Source organism: Dermacentor albipictus, chromosome 6 (genome assembly GCF_038994185.2).
Source record: "Dermacentor albipictus isolate Rhodes 1998 colony chromosome 6, USDA_Dalb.pri_finalv2, whole genome shotgun sequence".
Classification (NCBI taxonomy): Eukaryota; Metazoa; Arthropoda; class Arachnida; order Ixodida; family Ixodidae; genus Dermacentor; species Dermacentor albipictus.
The window spans coordinates 26,825,001-26,844,512 of NC_091826.1; the positions used below are offsets into that span (position 1 = coordinate 26,825,001).

General features: G+C 48.2%; 1 protein-coding gene across 4 annotated transcripts in view; it reads left to right on the forward strand.

Annotated features, from left to right (window-relative positions):
* The first annotated feature begins 621 nt into the window (after positions 1–621).
* Positions 622–19,512, forward strand: part of LOC139060907 (nucleolar protein 4) — a 133,984-nt gene continuing 115,093 nt past the window's right edge. For 2 of the 4 annotated variants that reach the window (XM_070540205.1, XM_070540206.1), the window contains exon 1: positions 622–936. The gene's annotated coding sequence lies outside the window, so the exon portion shown is untranslated. The remainder of the gene's footprint in view (positions 937–19,512) is intronic. The other 2 variants (XM_070540203.1, XM_070540204.1) reach the window with 1 other exon arrangement.

The following is a 19,512-nucleotide window of genomic DNA, read 5'->3' on the forward strand; positions in this document are numbered from 1 at the left end:
ATAACGCCGGTTGCAACGAACCCTGGCGAAAAACGTAATGACACTGTAGGGACAGCGCATCCTCATTTGCTAACCGAAGCTCACGCAAGCGAGTGCAACTTTTCTCCAAAAAAGAAAAAGAAAACTTAGGGCGCGTGCTCATCGGTTCAACAGGTCGTCTCGCAAGAAAACTTCTAGAGGAGGAGATCGGGAGCGGGCATAATCGAACGGAGCTTCGCGGAGCTGAGCTACGCGTCCCGCGAGAGCAACGCAGATGCACACACGCACACTCCCTCACTAACAGGATTGCGGAAGAGTTTCGATCGCCCCAGTGACGACGGTGAAAAAACTCCCGATCGAGTTCAACCGAGTCTCCAAACGCAAACGCGCTGGTTCGAATCGCCGGCAAAGGTAGGGGGAGGGGGGGGGGGGGGGGTTGCGACGCGGCGCACTTGCTGCTACTGCCTCGGCCGTGTGTGTGTGGAGAGAGAGAAAGAGAAGGCACCAGGAGCCCCGCGCGCCGGCTGTAGCATCGGCGGCCAGCGGCACGAACACGCCGAGCGGCGCGAAGAAGGGCGGTGCGAGCGCGTCTGTCCCATTGGCTGGCGCGGGGCCTCCCGAGCGAAGGAAGGAACGCCGCTCGCGCTCCCAGAGAGCGGGGTGGCGGAGGAGGGCAGAGCCTCTGCCGGGACGAGCCTGGCTACGGGCGCGCACACCGCGAGGGAGTAGCAGGCAGCTGAACGCAGTCGTCGCTCGGCCGCCGACGCGCTTCTCTCCAGGAACCACGCCAACTGCGGCAGCAGGACCCGGCGCCGCCGCCGCTATTAGCAGCGTCGCCGCAGCCACGCCGGGCCCGAGTCGCCGACGCCGCCGACGCAGCCGCCTGCCGTGGGACGCCCGGCCCAGGGCTAAGCCTAACCCCGGGTCCCCCCCACACCGGCCGCTGCTGCACGAGCGGTGAGTTTGTGTCGCGGTTTGGCCGGGCGCGTGTCGTCTGCTAGCGGAACGCGAGTTTTATGTTTGGGCGCCGTGACCGTCTGCTGCTGGTGACCCCCTCGCCAAGCCGGTGTCCTGCCGTTCATTTCCCGCAGTGTGTGTGTGTTTCCGTGTGTGTGTGTGTGTTGTGGTATTTCGTGGACTGCCACGCGGATTGTAACAAAGTCGCGTGTCGTACGGTGACCTGTCGTGTGGCTACTGTTGTCGCATCGAGCCGGACGTCCTCGGCGTCCCTGCCGACTCGCCGTTTCCCTGCAGCCTTTATCCCGACCCGGGCGCCGGTGTGTCGTGGCATTTGTTCGCCGTACCGTGTTGCGTGCATCGCCACGCGGACGATATCCGCGCCGCGTCTTGAGAGGGCGCCTCGATTTGACGCCTTTGTTCTTAGCTTTTTTTTTTATTATTGTAAGACTTCTTGATCGCGTGGCTCTTTTGGCGTATAGGCCACCTGTCTCTCAGGGGTTCATCAATTTTGCGCAACGCCTGTTTGACACGTGGAGTTGGACATCATGTGTCGCTTCGATGTTGTATGATCGGTTATTTCTCGAGCGAAAGAAAACAAAAAGCTAGTCCGCTTCTCTTCCGCCGGTGGTGCACTTCGTTCGAGTGCCGGATAGGACAGCTGTCGCGCGCTGACATTTATCAAGCGTTCGTCTCTTCCGCTTTCTCCCGTTATGCGGTCCGTCGTGAGCAACGCTAATCTCTTCGTTTCCCCCTTTCTTTGTGGGATTAAGGTCAAATACATCCTTGTTTGGGACGCCAGGAGGCACAACTACCGTTCCCACCTTTCCGTCCTGCTCATTTTTTGCGGCCATTACAAGTCTCAAGCTGTCGCTTTTAACCTCAAGTTTTCCGCGCTGTTGCTTAGACGTTGAGCTTGTGGTTGTCGAAGGGTTCGTTCGTCGGCTAACAAATGCGGACGGTCTCCCAAAGCTAAAGGGGCTTGAAGTCGCCGCGATGTTCCTGGTGACAGGAACTCTTCTGACGATGCATCGAAGAAGAGTGGCCAATCGGAAGCCACCCTGATTTGGCAACACGGTGGTCGTCTTTCCAAGCTGCGCATCGCAGCTTGGAGGAAATACTTTGCGTCGGGCGAGCGAGAGATCTCCGTGGCCAATTTCGGACTTTCGATCGGTCATTGGTCTCCGTGAAGCTCGGGAAAAAACTCGATGGCTCCGCGTGGAGCACGGTTCTGTTCGATTCGCCTCCCCCCCCCCCCGCCCTTTCTCTTTCTCTCCCCTACCTCTCTTTCGCTGCCCTCGCCCGCTGACTCGAGCTAGCTTAGTCCTTGCTCTGCGCCGTAGCTCACGGCCGCTTGCCGTGCAGCCAACGCAGCTAGCAAGCATCGCTGACGGTGACGTCACACCTTTTTTTTTTTTTGTTCCTCCGTACGTGCGCTGGAGTTGTCGGCGGGAGATTCCGCTCGGCGCGCTCAGGTCCCGCGCCCGGAGTGGGACCCGAGCGCTCGCCTTTCTATTTAGCTGCGTCAGAACGCGAAAGAAATTTAGAGAGTTTTAGCGGACTTTAGTTACTTTAGGGAATGCGTTCTTTCAGTATCTAGTAACGAGGTTGTATAGCAATAACAGGGTTGTAGTAAGGTCTCTAAAGCTTGAGAGAACTACCTGCCAAGGTAACACATTCACAACTGCAACAAGAGGTTTGCTAACTCTCCCTATTTTGGGTCCCAAGAAAAGAGCGGGGTCCGAGATGGGCCCTATCATACATCCACATTATCTCGCGGCAAAACTGGGATTTTTAGCTAACCTTTCGTTCCGATAGTGTAAGTGTTCTCTTAGCGGCTGTTAACAACGCTGTAGCAGTTCAACATGTCGCGAGAATTGGCACTTCGCATCGAAGCAAACGACTTGTTTCTGTTAAGCGGAGGCTCCGGTGTCGCCTACTTTGATGTCACAATCTATCCTTTATTCTTTTTTCTTTCTTTTCTGACATTTTTTGTCCTTTTTCTTTACTTTCGTCCTTCGGAGCAACTGTGGGTTGAGACTTAGCGCCACCGGGTTACCGCAGGTTTCCTAATATCACCACACCACCTGTTCTCTCCGCTATACGCATAACATTGCCTGTCCTATTCCATTTCTTCACCTTAAATATATGATATCGGCTATATCCCCATTTGCTTTATAATGCCGCACCGGTGTCTCCCTCTTTCATAACCTTACGTCACTTATTTTCCGTTCCATTGCTCGTTGCGCGGCAACTTCTCCTCGAACTTCTTGGTTGACCTCAAAGTTTTGGCCCCATATGTTGTTATAGAATCAGTACAACGCAGCGATTGTACGGAGGATGAGGAGAAATAGACAGAAAGACAGGGAGGTTAGCCAGTTCTCAGACCGGCTGGCTACACTGTTCTGGGGAAGGGGGGTAAAAGAAATAAAAGATACTAGAAAAGAGATATCTAAAAAAAGGAGGGCGGGGCGAAAGAGCAAAAATAAAAGAGAAAAAGGAAAGGCGAATACGGTACTACTTAAAGTTTGTTTGTTAAGACTAGTCCTCAGCAAGAAGCGCAACAACGCTTTCGAAGCCTCCTGTGCTGAGGACGGTCTGGGCCAGTGTCCCAGGACGTTTTTTCCTCCGACAAAGGGCGTTTTTCAAGACTATCTAGCGCTCCTGAAAGCTCTTTTCTGGGCGCACTGAAGACGGGGTCACTCACAGAGAGGGTGGGCAATCGTTTCCTCGCAGCTACAGTTATCGCATGCAGGGCTGTTGGCCATTCCTATCCGAAATTATTACGCATTCGTGAAGGCCAAGCCAAGCCACAAGCGGCACAGAAGCGTGTCCCCAGCTCTACGTATAGTCGTCAAAGATGGTGGCAAGCTGCTGATCATGACTTGGTAAGACCCGGCGGATAGACTATTCGTTCTTAATTCCGCTCCGATAGTTGTGCATGCTCGGCGGCAAACAAGCAAGCGCCAGATGTTAATGTACAGTACGATGCATACACTTGTCATATGATGTTTGAAGTTGCGTTGTACTCTCTACATGCATGCTAGGCACCTGTCTATTTCCGGTACAGGTGATTCTGAAACTTGAAAGCAATGAACTGCCATTTTGAACTATCGTTAGCTTCAAAATGCCCGGTGGTCACTCAAAGAGCACCACTAAATATGTAGAATGAAGCCATTTTAGTGAGAACTAGGGATACTTGAGGTGGCCAACACACGTAATGATTATGCTGGGATACCTTTTTGGAAGTACTAAACCGCTGTGTTATTGAAGCTAAGTATTGCGTAATGACGTTATGCGCTGTGCTATACGTTACGTCGCATATGCGTTACGCGTTACCGAATTTTGACGTCGAAAGGATCGTTTACCAGTCTTTCCTGATATAACTCGCCTCTCAGCGTCCTTCAAAGAGCTATGAACAGAGTTTGCTTCGACATTCCGTTATGTGCTGCACGCGCCATGTTTGGAAGTTCGCTAAAAGGAGATGAATGGCGGCTATAACGGGATTAAATTTGGAGGGACGCCAAGTCAAACGTTACGTTCAGCCTAACGCATCGGCGCGTATGCGCGTGTTTTCTGGCAGTTTTAACGCAAACCCTAACTTACCAGCCTTAATGTCGTCCACGCAAGCATGTGGCGTGCCTGGTTATCGCATGCACTCAACGTACTACCTATTAGCCCTCTGCAAGTCCTTTATTACGTTGCGTGAGCAGGCCTTTTCCGAGTATACGCTTAACTCTTTCAGGACCCGCCGTGGTTGCTCAGTGGCTATGGTGTTGGGCTGCTGAGCACGAGGTCGCGGGATCGAATCCCGGCCACGGCGGCCGCATTTCGATGGGGGCGAAATGCGAAAACACCCGTGTGCTTAGATTTAGGTGCACGTTAAAGAACCCCAGGTGGTCGAAATTTCCGGAGTCCTCCACTACGGCGTGCCTCATAATCAGAAAGTGGTTTTGGCACGTAAAACCCCATAATTTATTAACTCTTTCAGGCGTTGAAGTTTGCTTCCAGGATAAATATTTACATTTTAGGGCTGCGCGCTACCTCTTCTGAGCCTCTGTTTCAAACACCGCATTAATCGTCATGTTATGTTTAATTCTTTCTTTCTTTCTTTCTTTCTTTCTTTCTTTCTTTCTTTCTTTCTTTCTTTCTTTCTTTCTTTCTTTCTTTCTTTCCTTCTCTCTTTCTTTCTTCCTTCCTTTCTTTCTTTCTTTCTTTCTTTCGGCTCAACATAGAATGTTTTGTGGTGTAAGCTGCGAGCTGGTTAGATCCCTTGTTGTTTTGCGTCGCGAAAGCTTTATGGGCTGAATTTGTAATTGTTCAACGGAGCACGCGTGACGTTATTCTGTGCACTGACTTTATATGAATGCATGCGTGCTAGGCAACTGCCTATTTCCGGTACAGGCGAGCCTAAAACATCATATCAATTAACTGGCATTTGAACTGTCGTTAGCTTAGAAAAAATGCCCGATCATCAGTCAAAGAGGACCACTGAATATGTAGAATGAAGCAATTTAAGTGGTGACTAGGGATGTTTGAGGTGGTCAACACACGTAACGATTATGCTGGGATGCTTTCCTCTCTACACTGTGAACTAATTTACGCTGTTAAGTGCGCATAACGGTGATAATTAGTTGACGGTGTACCCGCTACGCAAGTCAACAAAACAGTTGGTATCCTCCTTTGAAAGGCGAGAAACATTTCAAATGCTGAGTGCTAGTGTCTCAATATAGGAGGAAGCTTCAACTCGGCGGCCCCCAACTAAATACGTAGTAAAAAGAGGTATTCCTTTTTACAGAAACCACTGCACCGAATTCGATGACGTTCGTTACATTCAAAAGAAAGCATTAGAACCTAGTGACCGTAAGAAGTGCATTCCGTATTTAGGCCGTCGTTTTATTTAAATAAATATTGTTGAAGATTATGAAATTCGGGAAAACGAAGCTATCAAGTTCCCAGCTCTCTAATTCAGCAACGAGGCAAATTTAATAATTTGTCAGCATTGAATAATGCACGTAAGGCGGACAAAACAAATGTACCCCCATGGCAAGTATATCACTTATTTGTGAATAAACTCCTCGCAGAACCCTCTTAAACACTGTAACAAATTCACATAATATATAAGTTAGTATGTCATATTTGTCCGATCTGGATAATCAAACGTATGCAGTTTGCAGAATTGCGATATATGTTTTTCGTGCGTAGTTACAGATTTGTAAACTTCGTGATCCTATATTATTTTTATAGCGTACCAATCTTCGGCGATTAAACAAAAATGTGGCCATAGATCAAGAGTCCACTTCCTACAGTCACTAGAATTTACGTTTCTCTCTCCAATGCAACAAAGTTGATTATTATGGGTATGGAGTTATATTCGAAAAGCATTTCTGTGTTTTCCAAGTGGTTGAATAGGCGGCATCGGAGTTGAGCCCGAGCTAAAGCTTACACTTAAGAATAATTCCTCTCTCTCTCTCTCTCTCTCTCTCTCTCTCTCTTTTAGCTTCCTTCAGACAGTTGTGACGTTCAAGTGCATGGTGTATTGCGTGGCTTTTGCTGAACTAGGAAAAAACTTTATTTGTTCGTCTGTTCATTCATTCATTCATTCATTCATTCATTCATTCATTCATTCATTCATTCATTCATTCATTCAATCATACATTCATATTACCCTCAGAGTTAGCACACACTGCAGAAGCGAGCAGTAAGTTACAGTACAGCAAAAAAGAAAGTGTTAAGAAAATACACGTAGTTGTTTCCAATTATACAACGTTAATTAAATGTAAATACAGCGTGCATGATAATCTGCGCGAAAGTAAACATCACAGAAAAGATCGTATGATGCCTTCACTAATTTCTTATGAAGCTCGAATTTTTACAACAGCTTCAGAGAGGCCGTTCTAATAGAGTCCGTCCGGCGTGTCTTTGCAAGTGTGGCCGTTCGCCTTCGTGCCTTCAACCTATCGTAGGAAATTGCAGTCTTCTGATGCGCTTTGTAAGTAGGACTCTGGAAATAAACCGGTTCGACAAGTTAGAATTCCAACCTTACGAGGGAGGGAAGAGAAAAGTAGAAGGCAGGGAGGTTAACCAGGATAACGTCCGGTTGGCTACCCTACACCGGGGGAATGGGAAAGGGGAAAACAAAGATCACAGGGAGAGAGAGGAGGGAAGGAAAGAAGGAAATTGCGGCGAGTTCCCTGACGCGTGTGGTCTCACAGAAATCGCATTAAAAGTCGCAGGTGGTCGCACAAACCCGTCGTCCTTAAGAAACACAAAAGCGCATTCACCGCTTTATGGGCCGACGGGCGATGGGGGCGGTGTTCCAGCAGCACTTGCACAGAAAGTGGCCGATTGTCCAGTTTTTGGGAAAGCTTTGACTAGTTCTTGTCTCTTACGAAACGTGCAACAAGGTTTGGAGGCCGGCCCAGTGGGCGTTCGATGTTACTGTGAATGGCAACGCACACCGGCGGCACGAGGAGAGGAAAGAGGACAACAAGCGCTGAGCACAAGAACAGCGCTCGTTCTCGTCCGCCTTGTCCTCGTCTCATTGTGCGTCGTTTATTCGCAGTAACCAGTGAGCGTGGCTGCCGGCAGCTTACCGCTATCACGAAAGGAAAATGTTGTCGTCCACCCGAATGTAGCACAAATCTGCGAAGGAAACCCACACGAGTTTCTCAGACAGAACGCTTTCGCAGTTGACGGGGGGAAAGAAATTTTCGTTCTGGTCCGGTATTCGAACCCGGGACCAACGCTGGTTCGCTCAGCTCACCAGGAGCTAATCTGAGCTAACCAGCAGGTTAGCAGGTCGGAGCGCGAGGGCGAATTACACGTCAACTCGAAGCACAGGGACACAGAATGTGGAAGATCAGGTCCGCCGAAACCCGTAAGGTGGAGGAACTCCTGTGCTTGGAAATAAAAGTGTGCAATTATTGTATACTACCGGCACTAACATCTGGGGCAGAAACTTGGACGCTAACAGATCTTGAGAAGATGCTGAGGACCACGCAAAGCGCGATGGAAGGGGAAAAGAAATTATAGGCGTGACGTTAAGACAGCGGTGTCAACAGGGGTAGCCGCGGGTAAATGGAGGTCTGTTGAGAGTTACGGAGGAGGAGGGAAGGGAGGGAAGAGAAAAGTAGAAGGCAGGGAGGTTAACCAGAATAACGTCCGGTTGGCTACCATACGCCGGGGGAATGGGAAAGGGGAAAACAAAGATCACATGGAGAGAGAGGAGGGAAGGAAAGAAGTAAATTGCGGCGAGTTCGCTGACGCGTGCGGTCTTGCAGAAATTGCATTAAAAGTCACAGATGGTCACACAAACCCTTCGTCCTTAAGAATCACAAAAGCGCCTTCAACGCTTTATGGGCCGACGGGCGATGGGGGCGGTGTACCAGCAGCACTCGCACAGAAAGCGGCCGATTGTCCAGTTTTTGAAAAGCTTTGGCAAGTTCTTATCTCTCTGGGGCATATCTTGGACAGTGGTACAGCAGGTGGTCGATGTTTTCTTCGGTGGAGAGTTACGGAGGGGTTACCAAGGGAGGGCAAGTGGTGTCGAGAGACGGCAGCGAACTGAGTTTTGCAACGAAATCGGGAAATTTCTGGCCACAATATGGCGTCAGCTGGCGCAAGAGCCGTTGATAACTTATGATCGATGGGAGAGGCTGTCCTCCTGCACTGGACGTGAGGGCCTTCTCGTGAATCCGATGCTCCCGGGCGCGCGAATATTCGTACCACAGGCGTCAGGACTGAAGTGCGATATTACTGCCGCTCGAATTAGGTGCAGTAAGGCCAACAGATTGGTGATATCTGTGAAGGTGGCGTTAAAACTACTGAAATACAAAAGGCGAAAATGAAATCGTAATAGGATGGTAATCTCTTGCAACCACCACAGTTGCAAGTTAAATAACTTCCGTTGAATTCGTTGTTTCAAATAATTTTTACCGTTCCGGCATTTGCGGAGCACTGAAGAAAACATCATTATCAGCGACTCTGTTATCACGTCTTGTGAACGTTAAAGGTTGAAAGGGATAGCAATACAGCCGCACCAAAAAAAAGAAGAAATAAAGAAAGAAAGCGGAAAAGAAACGCTAAAATGAATATTTCCCAAGCGGGTAAAAAATAAAATCAGAATAAACAAATTCAGCACAAACATACACAACAAAATGAAGAACACTTAACTGCAAGTTAAATACAGAAAAGTTGAAAGGAAGGTTTGCCTCTGCGCGGGGGGGGGGGGGGGGGGGGCAACTGCCATTTACCTAATTCAAGCGTACTTGAAACGCAGAGGTATTCTCGTTACACAACAATTGACCCGATTTGAATTAAGTTGGTTGCACTTAAGAGAAATAGCTGTATTCTACGTAGTAGGAAATTGGGTTTTTATTTAACGCCTCATTTTTTTTTTTTCGGGATTGGTCGAAAATCAACAACTCTAAATGAATAAGTAAAAACAACGACAAAAAAACGAATGAAGCCGAGTTGTAAACTTGTTACTTGCGTAGCTTTCTTTTTTCTTCTTCTTGAAAATGTGTTAAAGTATTGCTTGAATTAAGAACCTATCTACATTCCTACAGTTAATATATTTTAACTTTCCTAATAAATAAAAAAAAATTCTGGAGTTTTACGTGCCAACCGCGATATCGCCGTAGCGGGGGATTCGAGAATTTTCGACTACCTAAGTTTCCTTAACCTTAACTTTTTAACTTCTTTTTTAACGCGCACTCAAAGCGTGCGCGTTAAATCAGATGCAACCCCGACAGAAATGCTGCCGGCAGTCGAACCCTCACCTCGTGCTTAGCAGCGGAAACGCTACAGCCACCCCCTATAAATTCCTAGTAAATCCAGCAGACTTTCTAAAGATTGGTGCAGTGACTGCGGAGCAAAAAAGATTTCTCGATTCCCATGTATTTGTATAGGAGCTCAAAAGGTAGTTAGTACTTCCTCTCAACTAACAAATACACGTTTTCGTGCCATTAGAAAAAAAAAAAACTGTGTTAATATAAAGGCGAACGCGGTACACAAAGGCGAAGAAGGACTTGCGTTTTCTATTTCTCATTCGATTACAACAAAGAAGAAAAAAGAAAGGTTTGCTGGCAATATAACTCGCTAAGAGAAACAATCGCGGCTTTTTAACGGTATCTGTTATAGCCCCATTTAGCGGCGACCGTTGTAAGGTAACGTTCGCAGCTGTTTTTCGAACGTTCAGTTCGATATAATGCGGCGGCTGCTACTTCGCCAAGGAAATCGGGAATTCATGAAGCTCTTTTCGCCCATACAGCTGTCTCTAATGCTAAACTGTGTTCGCTGTAATTGACATCTGTAAGCACGCTTACTATAGCATTCCGTTAATACATTTTGCGTGTATCCTTTCCTCGTCTGTATCGTGTCAACTCGTTTAATGGACTGCCGAATCGCTTCGTTAACGATGAACGGTTTATAATGGGCACCTCTTTCTCTAGAGAGAGAGAGAGAGAGAGAGAGAGAGAGAGAGAGGTGCTCTGAAACAGACTCTGAAAGCAATGTTATTGCCGTCTGATTGCACTGGAACCGTATGCGGAGCCGGAAACATGCCATGGGCGCCATGTTGTGGACACCACCTCTCCCTTTCTCTCCCTCTCCTTTCCTCCTCTCTCTCTCTCTATCTCTCTCTCTTTACGGCCATGGCGTGTTTCCGGCTCCGCAAACGGTTCCAGTGCAATCAGACGGCAATAACATTGCCTTCGGGGTCTGTTTCTTCTACTTATAAGCAACCAGTCTTCGGGCATGACTATTACAGTCTCTAAATCCACACTGCAGGAACGGTTCTGTCTGGGAGCTAATCTCGAAGGCTTTTGCTGACTGCATGCGTCGAAAGCGGTTGCGCAGCCGAGAACACCTTGTACGCGCCATGTTTTGGACAGCGCGTTTCCTTTTCTCTCCCCTCTTCCTTTAACTCACAGATGCTGAGTCGTGTTTCCTGTAGGCCAGCAGAAGTAAAGCGCTTTCCCCTATGCAGCATATTCCTCTATTCCTCCCTACCCATGCTTATGATGATGATGATGTTTATTTCTGTCGGCACAGCCCTTCGAAACGTGATGGGAGCAAATAGTCAGTAGCGTTCGTGAGCTAACCGGGTTTTACTTCATCTACTGCCGTCTAGTTGCAGTCTATATATGCCTGTAGCAACCCTGGCCAGCTCCATCGATCTCTTCCCTTCTTTTATTTTTTTTCCGCCAATACTTTGGACTTCTCTTGCTTATCACCGCCGCTAACTCTAACATCAGTCTTGTGTGCCAGCGCATCTAGAAGGTGGACGCTTCTTTACAGGTCTTGCTGGGTGAACATATCGTGGCATTCCATTACGGTGCACTCGATCGTCTCCAGATTATTGCTGCAGCGGGCCTAACTCAAAAGCGTGCACCGCCTATCGGTAGCGGCAGATGGCGAGAGACGAGAACCCTGGGCGATCCGGGTCACATGAGCAGCGGAAGCTGCACAGAGCAACGGTGTTGCCCTCTATATTGCCCCGGCGCACCGCCGCGCCAAACGACAAGGTGTTCGTGGCGGCGCGGTTCCCGTGAAAATTTACACCTCTCTAGTTCCTGTTTCGCTTGCGACCTCCACACGAGCCGCGCTGCCTTTTGCGTTAATAATTGCGTTCCTCTTCTGTTGGCACCTGAGCCGTGTTCCCGCAAGGGTTGCAGAAGATAGTGCCAGCCTTTCCTCCTTTCTCCCGCAAGAACCTCTTCTCTCTCTCTCTTCCTCTTCCGTTGTCCGCCCAACTGTTTGTGCCATACGAGAGCCCACATCGCCTTCGTATACAGCAGCCGAGATACTTCAACATATAGCGTAACATACCAAGACTCGATCGAGCGGCCACCTGCAGAGTATCGGCCGCCTTGAAGATAGCCGACGCTTGCAAGGCGGTGTGGCTGATAGATATATGAACTGGGATACAGGTTAGACTGGCGGCGGATAGATAACTGACACGGCACAGAGGGTCGATGAAGAAGGCGTGGAGGTCAGGCGCAATGCCCACGTGGTCGTTTGCTACCCTACACCGAGGGAAGCACGATATCACGACGAAAGAAAACCGACAACATGGAAGGGTGAATGCGAGATATGTGCTTGCGAAGGAACAGGCAAAGGGAAGCGATGCCTGTTGGAGTTCGGACGCGACAGCATTGAGAGAACAGACATGATGAGCTATATAGTTGAGCTGGCGATCGCATTATACGCGAGGTGTATAGCGCAAACGGAGCCTGCGTGCAACAAGACTGAAACGACGAATACGCGGCGCTACAAACAAACGATGGTTTATTGCTCGGGCTCAGCGCATAAATACCATCGTACAACAGGAAGCAAGACGGGTACAAACAACAACGACACAACATAGAATACATTAATTAAAGCAATATCATCTGTCGTAGGCACAATACCGCGAAAGGAACATTCCTTTTTTCCTTTTTTTCTGTTTTCTTCTTCTTCTTTATTTTTTTAAACAAAGAAACAGATCGGCAGCTCACGCAGATTTTGCTTCTATTGATTACCTCGTATACCTCTATGTTCTCGCTAGTAGGATGATCCGTGTGCTTGAATATCTGTCTATAAAATAAAAATTCCAGGTTTCTGGTGCCAAAACCGCTATATCATTATAAGGCAGACCGAAGTGGTGGACTTCGTAACCATTTGGCCACCTGGGGTTCATTAACGTGCACTCCAAACCACGGTACACGGGCATCTCACTTTCGTTATATATATATATATATATATATATATATATATATATATATATATATATATATATATATATATATATATATATATATATATATATATATATATATATAATTTATATATCGAATGTGCCGTCTCACCAAATGGAGCGGTAGCATTGCTCGAAGGTCTGCTAGCAAAGGTGTTGTTCAAAGGGGACCCGCGGCTGGGATGTAGGTGACCTCCGAGATCACCGCAGCAGTCCAAGGGTTTTCTATTCCTTACCACGTTCAGCCTGTCTCGGCGTTACCGTAATGAGCCCATCGAAAATGAAAGCAGGTGTGGCTTCAGGGGAGGAATCCTTTTCGCTTCGTGTAACTCGAAATCGCGTCGGTTCAGTGTTGCGCAATAGATGCGGCGTTAGCGCAGTGCACGGCTATTGGGCGCTGCGCTGCCGACCGCCAGGTTGCGGGCTCGACTCAGGCCGCGGGAGTCGCGCATTCCGATGGTGGCGGAGTGAAAACTCTCGCGTACCGTGTTTCGGATGCGTGTTAAAATGCCCAAGGTTTCCGAAAGCAATGACCACATTAAACACCACAATTTAAGAGGAAGCTTTAGCTCGGGTGCTCCTATCTAAATACATGTAAAAGGAGAATTCGTTTTTTTCGGCAACCACAGCACCAAATTTGACGGGGTTTGTTGTAGCTAAAAGAAAAACTTAAAATCTAGTGACTGTTGGTTTCGAATTTTCGATTTAGGTCGTCAATTCTTTATTAAAAATTGGCAAAAATCGCAAATTTACAGAAAACGAAACTATCAAGTTTACAACTCTGTAAATCAGCAAGAATAGGTGATATCGCAGTTATGTGAATTGTACTTAATAGCACATCTAAAGCGGACAAATTTGACATTTTATACATGAATCTAAAAAAATTTGTTAATATGTAATTACAACTTCTGCAGAACCCTCGTAAACAACGTAACAAACTCACGTAAGATGTAAACTAACATATGAAATTTGTCCGCTTTGAATGATCTAATGGATGCCGTTTACAGAACCGCGATATCTCTTCTTGATGCAGAGCTATTAGTTTGTAAACTTCATGCTTCTATTTTTTTCAAACTTCTGAAATTTTGTAAATCTCTTTAACAAAATGCAAGCCCTAAATGAAAATTCCGCTTCCAACAGCCACTAGAATTTAACTTTCTCTCTCAAAAGCAACAAATTTCATTAAAATCGGTCCAGAGGTTATCTCAGAAAAACGTTTTTGCGTTTTTACATGTATTTGAATAGGTCGCGTCGGAGTTCGGCCCGAGCTAAAGCTTCCTCTTAAATCATTGACTTGTGCACATAGCAGAAACGCTGGCCGCTTGCTTGTTTGCTTGCTCGCTTGTGTGTTTGTGTCATTGCGTGTTTCCTTGCTTGCTTGTGCGTTTGTGTCTTTGCGTGTTTGTTTTTTCTTCTGCCCCGCTCAAACTTGGTAGTCCGGAAAATACGTTGCCAACGCAAGTCTGTCACGGTTAGAAAACGTGAAGACGCCAGCGTCGAAACGCTACAGCTGCTCGCCTCGATTTACCGTTTTCACCCCTGCATCTCGCATCTTGCGTTAAGTTCGCAACAAACTGTAATGCTCCTCAGAGAAATGACGTTTCATGTTTTTCTGATCTACAATGGTACGCGTAATCGCGCCCACCACGAATTACGAATGGCGTCGTGGTAATTTCGAGCATGCCTAGCTAGACTTTATTCCTCACGCACGCTAAGTTGTCCACCCGCCGTGGTTGCTCAGTGGCTATGGTGTTGGGCTGCTGAGCACGAGGTCGCGGGATCGAATCCCGGCCACGGCGGCCGCGTTACGATGGGGGCGAAATGCGAAAACACCCGTGTACTTAGATTTAGGTGCACGTTAGAAGAACCACAGGTGGTCGAAATTTCCGGAGTCCTCCACTACGGCGTGCCTCATAATCAGAAAGTGGTTTTGGCACGTAAAACCCCATAATTTAATATTTTTTTTAACGCACGCAAGTTGTCATTGAAGAGCAGTGTCAAGGGCCTCCAGTTAAGTAAATTTCCTCGTGCACGAAACATTATTGTTAATTTAGAGTTATGCGAGCTCTCCGCGCCTCTGTTATTTCTTGCTCTTTTTTTATGTACATATTTCACAACGTCACTGCATTCAATCTAGTAACGTATAGCTTGTAATGACAGCTACCTGACAGTCGCCGACAGTTGAAGGTTAACTAGGCATCCCGGACCTGTTGCACGGTGTCGTCAGCGCATGAACATGACTTCTAGAATACATCCACGTGCACACGTTGGAATGCTCACAGCATATGCGCCTGCGATGACAGGTTCAAATCGCCCCCCTCCCCCACCGGCTTTGTTTATCTTTTTTTTTTTATGACAACAGATGTCTGCAGGAAGCACGCAGTGCGACGAGCCGGCAGTAGAACTTTCTTTTTGTCTGAGCGTCAAGAACAGCGCACGTACGTCATCAACTCAAAGGTGTTCCACAGATTGTTGCTAGTTCGCTATGGGGGCTGGATATTGATTAGCAATTCACACCGCCCCCTGAAACGTGCCCCGGCCTCTGTCAGCATTTTACCCGCGTTTGCGGTCGCTCGCAAAAAGTTTAAAGGACGACACCGCGATCTTCGACACAGTGCGACCGCAGTCTTGTGGAGGGTGAGACGGTATTAACGAAATGCCGAGGTTCAGCTACAGTTCCGAGACTGCACAGTGGTGGGTTAAGTGAGAATCGGAACCCAACTTTCATTACATCGCGTGTCATTACGGGTTGTTGAATACCGAACGAGGTCCCACGCAAAATCATAGACTGAACTGGGACCTCCCATGTACAAGTAAACGTTCGGAACCTAACTTTCATTGCATCGCGTGTCATTACGGGTTGTTGAATACCGAACGAGGTCCCACACAGAATCATAGACCGAACTGGGACCTCCCATGCACAAGTAAACGTTAAGGCGGTTAACACAACGGCGGTAACAGAACAACGAACTATTCTCAATTTCGAATACGACTGAGTAAGCCTTTGCTGTTGGATCAGATAATTCTATTCTTCCTACTGGATGAGGTGATATGCGGGGTAAAAACACTCATTCGGAGAGTAGGACTGTTCCGATTGTTTCTGCCGCGTAAGAGCCCCATAATAGGAAACGCTGTTGGTCGGTATTCGAGCAAGCATTCATTCGAGATGTGTGAGCTTTGAGTATCGCTTGCCGGTGCCCGCTAAGTATACTTTTTTACAGCGAATAAGCCACCCCGAGTTATCTTCCGGAGTTACAAATTACTCAGCCCATTATACGTGTGCCCCGGCTAATGTCAGCCAAGCTGTTCAATAAAAGAAAGAAAAAAATATATAAAAAGAGACAGCGCTGAATACAATTATCAAGCCTATGGTGTGACAACCGGACACCGTGGGTCTCAAGACTGTATCTTGTACGGTGTTTATTTTTTTTTCATTTTTTTTTTTGTTATTCGTTGAACAGCGTGGCCAACGTTTTAGCTGGGACACCCTATGTACGTGAGCTGTATATTCCGGACGTGATATCGGTCTTCGGGGAGCGGTTTCGAGAAACGAAATATATAAATAGTTTTTTTTTAATAGTAGCAAGAAAGATTAAAAAAAGTAACTGATCTGTGCATTCAACCTACTACGTTCGCGCTATTTTCTCGACGGTGCTTACCTGACCCAGCTAGCAGAAAGGCATTAACTGCGAATACGTTCGTACTGAACTTGCCAGTATACCTGTTCTGTATTTTAGGGTCTTGATCGACATTTATGAACGTTCGCACCGAGTTTGCCTGTTTGACTTCCCTTCTACAGGTATGTCGTTCTGCTATGGTCTATACATGTAGAGGTGAAATATTTTTCCTGCGCATTTGTAGAACATACTTATTTGGCCTGCCAATTTTATGCGAAAGCTGAATTCACAACCGCAGACGGTATGCAATGCAGAATTTAGCGTTCTTGCTGTTATATTGACCACATTTGCACGTTGGCACTGGGGTCAGCGATGTTCCTGAGTATCAAGGTTTAAAGGGATGCTAAAGGGAAACATAGCTTGAAATGTATTAGTAAATTACCCCTTTAGACCAACATAAAACCATTGTTATTATCAGAAAAGGCTTGTCAAGCCAATAAAGATGCGAATACGGAAGACAGATGGCGATGTTGGCGTCAAGCTCCTGCACCATTTCGCATTGATGTCACGGATTTTGACGGTGTCTTCTAGGAGCTAGTTAAAATTTAATCGGTAAATATATACACCATTGTATTCTAAAGCAGACAAAGGCAGAACTTAGAAAGTTTCGAGAAATTCTATCAGCTTAGCCACAACGTCCGACGTATGAAAAATATATACTGAAATAAGTGACGTCACAATGACGTACCGGGGCCAGAGGTATAAGGCCGTTTTTCCGGTTGTCGGGCGACTCGTTGCACACAAGTTCTGAGCGAGCCTTCCTTACGTACGAACGAAAATTTTCTTAAGTAATCAACGTCACGGTGCGGGAGGTAGTGCTGATCTAGTTATTGGGAAAAGGTGAAGAACATTGTGCATCATGGCGGCACCGTAGGCATTAGATGTATCCCACAAGCCACGGGCTGCTCGGCCGGGCTTACGCCGGAAGCGCCGCTTTCAAGCCAATGTGTTCTGTCCAAAACATGGCGTCTGTGACGCGTTTCCGGCTATGCAATCGCTTTCGGCGCACGCGATTAGCAAAAGAGCGCAGCCTTCCAGATCCCTTTTCTCATTCGTGGGCAACCACCACTGACTGCACTGTGGATTTGCACCCCACCTATTAGCATTGGCGTTACGCGGCGTGCGTGTGCGTTCGACACACACACACACACACACACACACACACACACACACACACACACACACACACACACACACACACACACACACACACACACACACACACACACACGCACACACACACGCACGCACGCACACGCACGCAAGCACGATCTCGTGCTCATGGCGACAGGCACACGAGAAGCACGGGAAGCAAAGCGAGGAACGTCGGTTAGGACGTCGGGCGTATATTCCGGCGCGCTTGTACGCCGCATACACCCGCGCGCGCTCGTTGCTTGTCCCGGGCCACAGCGCTCGGCGGGGGCAAACGCAGGCCGCAGCTGGGGCCGCTCCGCTTAGCGGAAACGCGGGCGCAGTTGCCGCCGCCTATTGCGGACACCGCCCACCTTGGCGGCAAGTCCGCGGGGCGGCCGGAGAGCTCCGGCTGCAGCTGCGCCGGGGATACGCGTACGCGACACATACGTGGCTTTGCCCCGGACGCCCGAGCGTCGAACGAGCGAGCTGGGCTGGCGGTTAAGAGAGCGGGTGCCGCGCGTCAGGAAACGATAGAGAGAGAGAGAGAGAGAGAGAGAGAGCAGAGGCGAAACACCTTCGGCGGCGACGACGTTAACAACACCGGCGAGAGAAATGCCGCGTCGCCGCGTCTGTCCGGGTCGGAACGCGGGTTCGCGCTCAGCCCCGACGCGAGTCGGAACGCCGAGCAAGCGCTAACGTCCCCCAGATTGTCCTGCGTCTCCCCGCGACTGTTCCTCCTCTTCTTTTCTCTTATTGCCGCCCGTTCCCTCCTCCTCTTTCCCGTGCGCAGCTCAGGAGACGCTTCGCGCGCCGCGATATATCCTTCTCGCGAGGCCCTTGCCCCCCCCCCCCTTTTCTCTCTCTCTCTCGACACCTGTCTTGGAAGAACCTTTTGCGGTATTTCGACGCGCGTTCGGGGCTCGACAGCGAGGAACGTGGACAGTAGTAGGTCACGACCCCTCGGCGGGCTCGCCTCTCCCGTGGTCGCCTGTGCTATATCGCGGAGCCCACACCCCTTTCCGGCGTAATGTTGAGGCCGGCGAGATCGTCAAATACCGCGCCCGACGCGCTATGCGTTTCGAAACGCGCGCAGCTCGGGATCTAGACGTGACGAGCGTTTGCTGATGTGAATAACAGCTTCAGCTCGCGTCGCGTTTGTAGTTTTCATGTCTTTTCTTTTTGTTTTGTTTTATGCGAAGCATTCTAGCCGCACAACCACGCTCTTCCTTGCTGCGCCGCGCGCGGCCGCGTAGCTACCATATGACGTCATAACAGCTGCAAAAGCGGAGGCTCAACTCGTGCGCTCGCTTGCGGCCGCGTAGCTACATAGCCGGGTCTCAGCTCGTGCGCTCGCCTGCATGAGTTGTTTCTTCGTCTAGCCGAACCAAATATAGCCAAGCAACAGCAGTACACCAGCCTAAACAGTGGTTCAACAACTAAAATAGAGGCTAGTATGCTTCGCATCCTGGGCCTAACCTTAGCTAAGCCACAGCCATTTTTTTTTTCGTTCGCTCCTTACCTCGATCGAGGCTGCCGCTATGCTCGCCGCCTATTCTGCATGATCAAAAAGATAATAATAATAATAATAATAATAATAATAATAATAATAATAATAATAATAATAATAATAATAATAATAATAACCAAAGCTTCCAACCGTAGGGACGTTTGTGTGTGTCACTGTGTCTTAGACCACTGTCGTGTGTGTGCGTGTTCTTGCGTGTGCGTGCGTTGTGTGTGTATTCGTGCTTTAAAATAAAAATATAAAGGGGAGCATGCGACGAATCTATTCGCAATTCATTAGATCGAGGGTAAGGTCGTATCGGTTGTGAATTTTTAGGTGGACGGCATCCAGATTTCATTCTCGGCGCTCCGAAAAAAAGTGCGCGCTTGTGAGAAGTTCGATAAATGATGCGTCGAGTGTCGGCGCTGGCGCTGCATGATGTCACCGAATGTATTTGCAATGTGATTGATCGCAGATCGCGGTCCAGTCCTCCAATAAAGAGTCGCAGCCATATCGTTTAG